Raw genomic sequence first — 7511 nt, forward strand, 5'->3', positions numbered from 1 at the left:
TTCCTTCCTTTCTTTCTTTCTTTCTTTCTTTCTTTCTTTCTTTCTTTCTTTCTTTCTTTCTTTCTTTCTTTCTTTCTTTCTTTCTTTCTTTCTTTCCTCTCTCTCTCTCTCTTTCTTTCTGAGACAGAATCTCCCTCTATCACCCAGGCTGGAGTGCAGTGGCACGATCTCAGCTCACTGCAACTTCTGCCTCCTGGGTTCAAGAAATTCTCCTGCCTCAGCCTCCACGTTGCTGGGACTACAGGCACACACCACTGCACCCAGCTAATTTTTGTATTTTTAGTAGAGACGGGGTTTCATCATCTTGGTCAGGTCTCGAACTCCTGGCCTCAAGGGATCCACCCGCCTCAGCCTCCCAAAATGCTGGGATTACAGGTGTGAGCCACCACACCTGGCCTCAATACACTTTTAACTGTCTAGGATAGGAAACAAGATTTCAGTTCTGCCCACTCTCCCAGTGGAAGACTACGAAATAAAAACTTCTTGGACTTTCAAGAAGAAAAAGGGTGTGGTGAGCACAGAGTACTGTCTCTGCCACAGGTACTACTGGCAATAATCGCAATGACAGCTCCATCCAGATGCATTGTCTTTTAACAGAGCCAAAGGTCACAGGAAAGAAACAAATTGTAATTTCACTTTATATTTATTATAGAAAACTAAGGTGTAATTATACTAAGGTAAAATTTAAATACCCCTAAGCACAGAAAGATCTTTTATTATAATAAAATTTTGTAAAAGAATGGAAATAAGAATTCAAAGGGAAAAAGAAATGATGTAAAATTCCTATCGCTTACTAAATGGATGATGGTGGGTGTCATGGTGCTATACTACTTATATTCCATTAGATATATTATAACAAGCTGAGTAATAGTATTACTTTTGAAAGCCAATATTTACAACAGACCATATATTACACCCTTTGCAACCATTTAAGTTTTGATGAAAACTTTTAGATTATAACATAAAACTGAAGGAAGGTATATAGATTTTCAAAATTCCTTTAGGAGATATTGAACAAAAATGTTGAAGCCCAGTGTCTTTAAGGAAATACTCAGTTTGATTTCATTCAACTGTTAGTAGGACGACTTCTGCTGTACTGGATTTGCAGCTCCATGGGTTGCAAACCACTGTCTTTTAGGACACCAATCTCTCAGGAAGTCTAGGGACAAAGAATTCCAGGTACAGAAATGTTGCATTTTTTGGCAGAGTTCATAAATGAAGGTAACAAGCAGAGCCACAGACTGACACACACTGCTTAGCTTTGTGGTCAAGCTACCTTAGGGTTTAAGTTTTCTGCTCTGAAGTCTGTGAATTCTTATTGCCATGCTCATCAGCTGATCATATTGAACCACTCTCCCAGTGAAATAAAAATCCTACCACTTTCCAGAAGAATCTAAAGCAGGCTGTCTTTTTGACTGCTGAAGATGGCAGTTTTAGACAGGGGTCTAGCTCTCCTCCCTAAAAAGGCCCATTGACCTTTATTGCAAGTGAAATAGCCTATGGGAACAGTAAATGGCTAACCTTACTGTACTATAAAATAGGGCTCCCGCAGCCTCTCCTGTCTCTCAGCTCTACTGAGAGGCTTATAATAGCATTTCTCATAAAAGCCTCTGTGCCATTTCCCAGGTGCAAAGCTTTACAGAAGTACAACTAGGGAGTTTCCAAAATTGCTCGAAGAGAAGATTATCTAAGGATAATGCCAACTATTTAGCAGGTGTTTCTTGACCGGAATTTGAGATAACTTTATTTTTTGCATTTGCTTTTATGTAACCTGTATAAGCGGCAATTGGCAATATGACGGAAACATAGGAGAGGAAGCTTGCATTAAAAGCCCATTGAGGATACCACCTGATTTAGACATCAAAAAACAAATCCTCTATGAACTAATGTAGTTAAAGCCATGAAAAAGAAACTTTGGTCAGGCTCCAAACTAAATTTTTTAAACCATCCTATAATGCTTATTGAACACCAATCATTTGCAAGGTGAACTGGCTCGTAGATGCTGCAGAATCTTTTCTAAAAAGAAAGATGTGAGCAGCTTCAAATTCAAGAATTCTGAGTTTTTTCCTAATCAACACCCAGTCAGCTTTTCATGTATCCTATTTTATCTTCATCACAGAATTTATTACTACCTGACATTTTTGTTTCTATTTATTTACTGGTCTGCCTCCCCACAAGAACATAAGCTCCATGAGTATCATGATTTTGCCTATTTTTTTCCACTGCTGTATCCCCGGGGTTCTGAAGTGCCCAGCATGTTATAGACTTTTAACAAATCTTGTCAAATGACTGCACAAATTCCCACCATAAGAAGGTGCATAAACTTGCAAGGATTGGAAAATGAAGCCCCAAATATCAATAATATTTGTTAATATATTTATTTACTTTTTAAAAAAGTGCTTAAGCATAGCAATAAAGGGCTTGGAGGATTGAGGGATGTTATCTTATAGGATGAATCAAGTTTCCTAGAGGAAGTGATTAGGGTGAATTTTGATTTCCTCACCTAGTGTGGGTCTAGGGAGCAAAGTAAAGTGTGGCCAACACACAGGGAATATATGTTTGGTTTCATGCCTATATTTTTATATGAAACAAAGGGCTGCTAGCAAAGCCTTCATGATAGTCAACAAATTAATAAGCCCCTGTTCAGTATATCTAGGCTGCCTCATGCACTGGTCAGTCCTTCCCCTAAATGGGTGTCCAGATGATTCCTGGTTCTGCTCTTTCAGGCTCCAAAAATCTTTTGTTGTTGTTGTTGTGTTTGTTTGTTTGTTTTTTGGTCACAGCCATGTCATCATCAAATTTAAAAATCCTGTCTTTAAAAAAAAGGCAATCTGTAATTTAAGAGTAACTTCAATAAACCTGGGCCCATTGTTAGCTCCCCAGGGCACATTTAAAATATGTAAGCTGCATGATGTCAGATTATGCTGTGATTGTCTTGCTAGTGCCTTAGGGACAGACCATATGCCAGTGGGTGGGTAGTTGAGTACCTCTTAGAAGGAAATGGATCTTTTCACTATCATTCTGGGAGTTGATCACACCTAGGCAGGCGATAAAGACTAAAGAAGTCGGCCTTACATTTATATCGCGATTATCTTTCTCCTCTCTCTGGGTAGGTGACCAATATTGTCCAAGCTCCAAAAGGCAGAAATTCTCTCGACATCTGAAGGAGGATGGAGAATGAGGCAGCTAACCAGCTTCACAGGGGACCCTAAGGCCAGTCTAGAGTGTGCTATACTACTTCTCCCCCACTCACTGCCAACTTCCAGTAATGTCTTGTTAAATTGGTTCCTGGCATCAGCTGTCTTATGAGATAAAGGGAAGAATCTGTCTCACATTAGTTTGAAAAACAGAAGGAAAAGGAGCTGCCCTTTCCCTCTCTCTCCCAGTGAGGCTGGGATGGGTTAGCTGCAGTGGTCACCAGCAGAGCAATGCTAGGCTCAGAAGCATCTTGTGAAAGTCACTTGCAGTAGTAACAGCAGAGTAGAGAGAACAAACATGCCTTGGGAAAGCTCAGGTGAACTCTGAGAGGCCCTGGATCCCTGGAGAAATAGTGGGGGACAGTTAGAAGCAGAATTATTCCTGTCTGTCAGGCCAGGGGATTTTGGAGCTATCAAGTTCAGTCATTAAAAATAGATGTGTTCTGGCCAGGCGCATTGGCTCTTGCCTGTAATACCACCACTTTGGGAGGCCAAGGCAGGCAGATCACCTGAGGTCAGGAGGTCAAGACCAGCCTGGCCAACATAGTGAAACCCCATCTCTACTAAAAGTATAAAATCATCTGGGCATGGTGGTGCACCCCTGTAGTCCCAGCTACCTGGGAGGCTGAGGCAGGAGAATCACTTGAACCTGGGAGGCAGAGGTTGCAGTGAGCTGAGATCATACCACTGCACTCCAGCTTAGGAGACAGGTGAGACTCCATCTAAAAAAAAGAAAAAAGAAAAGAAAATAGATGTGTTCCAGGTAACACTTTCTTTATAATATTGTGGCAGTGGTAAAAAAAATTACCTATTTTTTCCAAGGCAGCATGTTGTTTAATGATGAAATACAAAAAGCCTTCCCAATAATGTGAGGAAATGGTGACACTGTTTAACGTATTTAATTAATATTGTTTAAGTACTACCCAATTAAATAAGAGGAAATAAATGTATAAAACAATGAAAAGGATGAGCCAAAGTGATCATTATTTACAGATGATATAATCGCATAGCTAGAAGAGAGTCACATAGAAAATTATTGGAAACAATAAGATAATTCAGTACAAAAGCTGGTTATTAAATGCAATAATCAATAACTTTTCCATACAAAAACAAGTTAGGAAACATAATGAAAAAGTTCCCATTTAAAATAGCTTCTAGAATAATAAAATACATTAGAATAAAAATAACAATAAACATGCAGAATATATGTAACTGAATCTTGATAAAATGAAATGACATTCCCCATGTTTAGATAAAAAGACTAAATATCATAAAGAAGTCAACTTTCCCAAAATCAAATTATTAATTGAATGTAATATCAATAAAAATAAGATTTTTTTGGCTATTGTTGAAATCACATATGGCAAATAAAGATATTCATTACACAATTACTTTAGCTGCAATAGACTAGAAACAGTCTGAACGTACATCAATAGGACATTGGTTAAATTACGGTATATTCCCAGAAGACAGCCTTGTATTCTGCCATTTAAAAAGTAAAGGAGATCTGTAGGCCTGGATATGGAATAATATCCAAGATATGTTGTTAAATAAAAGGGTCACAATTTATATCTACACTATATCTATCTATATAAAATAAATGGCATCATAATATACCTATAAATATGTATGTCCATATAAATTAGGATGTTTCCTCATTTGTACATAGTTTTCATAATTGTTATATTTAATGATTATATGAAGTGGAGTCCTTTCTTTTTCATAAATCTGTCTGTTCCTAGTGCCTATTATAATGTTCAGGAAGTCCTAATGAGAGCAAAGAATGATGCTAAGACTATAAGTGCTGGTGCCAAAATACCTCAGTCCAAATGGGAATTGTTTAACCTCTGTGCCTTAGTCTTCCAGCTTGTAAAATGAGGATGATGACCATTTTTACCTCATAGGTTTGTCATGAGAATTGACACAGATTAAGTGAGATTACAGATTAAGTGGGTTAATCTGCATAAAGCTTTTAGAGCAGTGCCTGATACATAATGAGCAATCAATCAGCATGAGCTATTATTATTGCTGTATGAAATAACCTTAGAGCCTTTAAGTAATTTCTCGTTATGGCTGTTATAGATAGTAATGCAATGAGTAGCTCTATTAATATAATGTTTTGCCTCTGTTTAATTATTTCATTAGATTAAATTCCTAGAAATCAGATTACTGGATCAAAGAGTAATCACAATAATTACCTTTTAAAGATATTCCTTTGACCTCTTCCCTTAAAGAAAATTTAATGACATGAAAATTACTAGTTGATATAAAAGAGAGAGTAAAGCAAAGAAACCATGTATTTATTTGACCACAGCAAAATGAAGACGAGCTCCCCTTTACCTCTCTTTCCCAGTGAGGCTGGGATGGGTTAGCCATTTACTAAACAATTATTTAGTAAACACCTACTTTATTCATAAAACTATCTAGACATCATACAAAAACCCAGGATTCTATTCAGTTGATTAAATCCAACAAGGGTTTCCCAGTCTACTACATGCTTATTCCATGCTGGGTGTTAATCAGAATATGGAGGAATATGGAGTGGTCTTTTTCCTTAAAACTCAAAATTTATGCAAGAAAGTAAGATGTGAAGATAGTATGAGACTCTATATCAAGTGCCAAATTCCGTTTTTAAAAGATCCCAAATCTGTGATTCAGACACTGGATATCAGGCATAGTAAGCTAAGCAAAAAAGAGTAGGTGCTGGCTGGAGCCACCTGGCAGACATCAAAGCATTTTCAAAGACAACATCCAGTTGGCAGCAAAGAAAGAAGTATGTTACCACACAAGTGATGACCAAATTAGGCTCTACTGTCTTCTTAGAATCTAACATTTTATAATTACTTTTAATCCACCCCCAATCAACAGGACAGCTTTGCATTTGAATATTATCAGTAGCAAATGTTTGCTGTTGCTAAAGCACATCCTCTTCCCTGCCAGCTGGAAAGGTAAAAGGAACCCTCAAACTTCAGCTGTGGGCTTTAGCCAAGGGAGTCCAAGAGGTGTGCTCAGAAGTAGACAAGGCTGGTAGAGAGCCTCCATTGAGGACTGTGCATGTTTATCGGTTTCAGAAGGGCTCTCTACCCGCTGAAAGAGCAAAATCATCTCCACTTCGCTGTTTTCAGCGTGCAGTGCTACAATCCGAATCTCACAGCACAGGCTTTACCACTCTTCAGTCGTCTCTCTTTTGTCTCTGAGTCAGGAGGAAGGGGGCAAACTGCCGCTCCTCTCTGAGGGGAGCAAGATTATTTGTTTCAAGGAAGCCAAACCTGAAATAGAAGCAGAAGCCCTTTCATATAATTGAGGAAGACTTCACAGTTGCCAGAGACCCTTTTTGTAAGAGAATAAGCCCCACATAAAGAGTTTTCTGGCCTTTAAAAATAGCCCACCAAATATCTTTCTTGTGCCTTATCTAGGATTTTTTTCTTTTTTTTTTTTCTGCTGCCCTGGCTGGAGTGCAATGGCACGATCTTGGCTCATTGCAACCTCTGCCTCTGGGTTCAAGCATTCTCCTGCCTCAGCCTCCTGAGTAGCTGGAAGGCCGCCAACACACCTGGTTAATTTTTGTATTTTTAGTAGAGACTGGGTACTGGGTTTCACGTGTTGGCCAGGCTGGTCTCGAACTCCTGAGCTCAGGTGATCCACCTGCCTCGGCCTTCCAAAGTGCTGGAATTACAGGCAAGAGCCACCACGCCTGGCCCCTTATTTAGGAATTATTAAATTGCCTACTATGTGCAGATCCTTGTGAATTGTCAGGCTCCAAATTTCCTCAAAAGGCTGAAGCCTGGCAGCAATGTCAAGAGAAGGAGCTGCTTTGCCCAAACAGGTTCCAAAGCAGTCAAGTGAAATTGTCTTCCTTATATGGTGAAAAGCGCCCTGTCCCTTTAAGGCCAAGAGACTTGGCTGCAGACAGTCCCTGGGAAGTTTGCGGGCAGCCCCATCCTGTGTCTGATCCTTGCTGCTGTGCAGGTGAGTTCCCAAACCTTCTCTCCCCAGTTTGCCCTCTATAATCGTTCTCATGGCGGGTTAGAAATATTGGTATGAAAGAGCTAGAAAATTTCAGGGTCAGTAGAGATGGTGCTGTTTGGGGAAGTTTGAGTCGAAGGAAAAAACAAGGTTACAAGGGAAATGTGCAGTAATGCAGCCAGTGAGGATGCATCTAACTTCCTGTGGGGAGAAGGCAGCAAGGTTACAGAAGGCCCTGAGGCATTTCCAGGGCAGGGCGGGGGAAACAAATTCAGCACGGGAAGAGGGACAAATTCTAGATAAGACCGTGGAGGGATAAGTTTAGACTCTAAAGCTATATAATCTGGT

At 39.5% G+C, this 7511-nt stretch overlaps 1 pseudogene; it reads right to left on the reverse strand.

The window, feature by feature from the left end:
- Positions 1 to 7217, reverse strand: part of LOC105552091 — an 11126-nt pseudogene extending 3909 nt beyond the window's left edge.
- Between the last annotated feature and the right edge of the window lie 294 nt (positions 7218 to 7511).

The sequence above is a fragment of the Mandrillus leucophaeus genome, unplaced genomic scaffold (genome assembly GCF_000951045.1).
Source record: "Mandrillus leucophaeus isolate KB7577 unplaced genomic scaffold, Mleu.le_1.0 Scaffold1146, whole genome shotgun sequence".
Classification (NCBI taxonomy): domain Eukaryota; kingdom Metazoa; phylum Chordata; class Mammalia; order Primates; family Cercopithecidae; genus Mandrillus; species Mandrillus leucophaeus.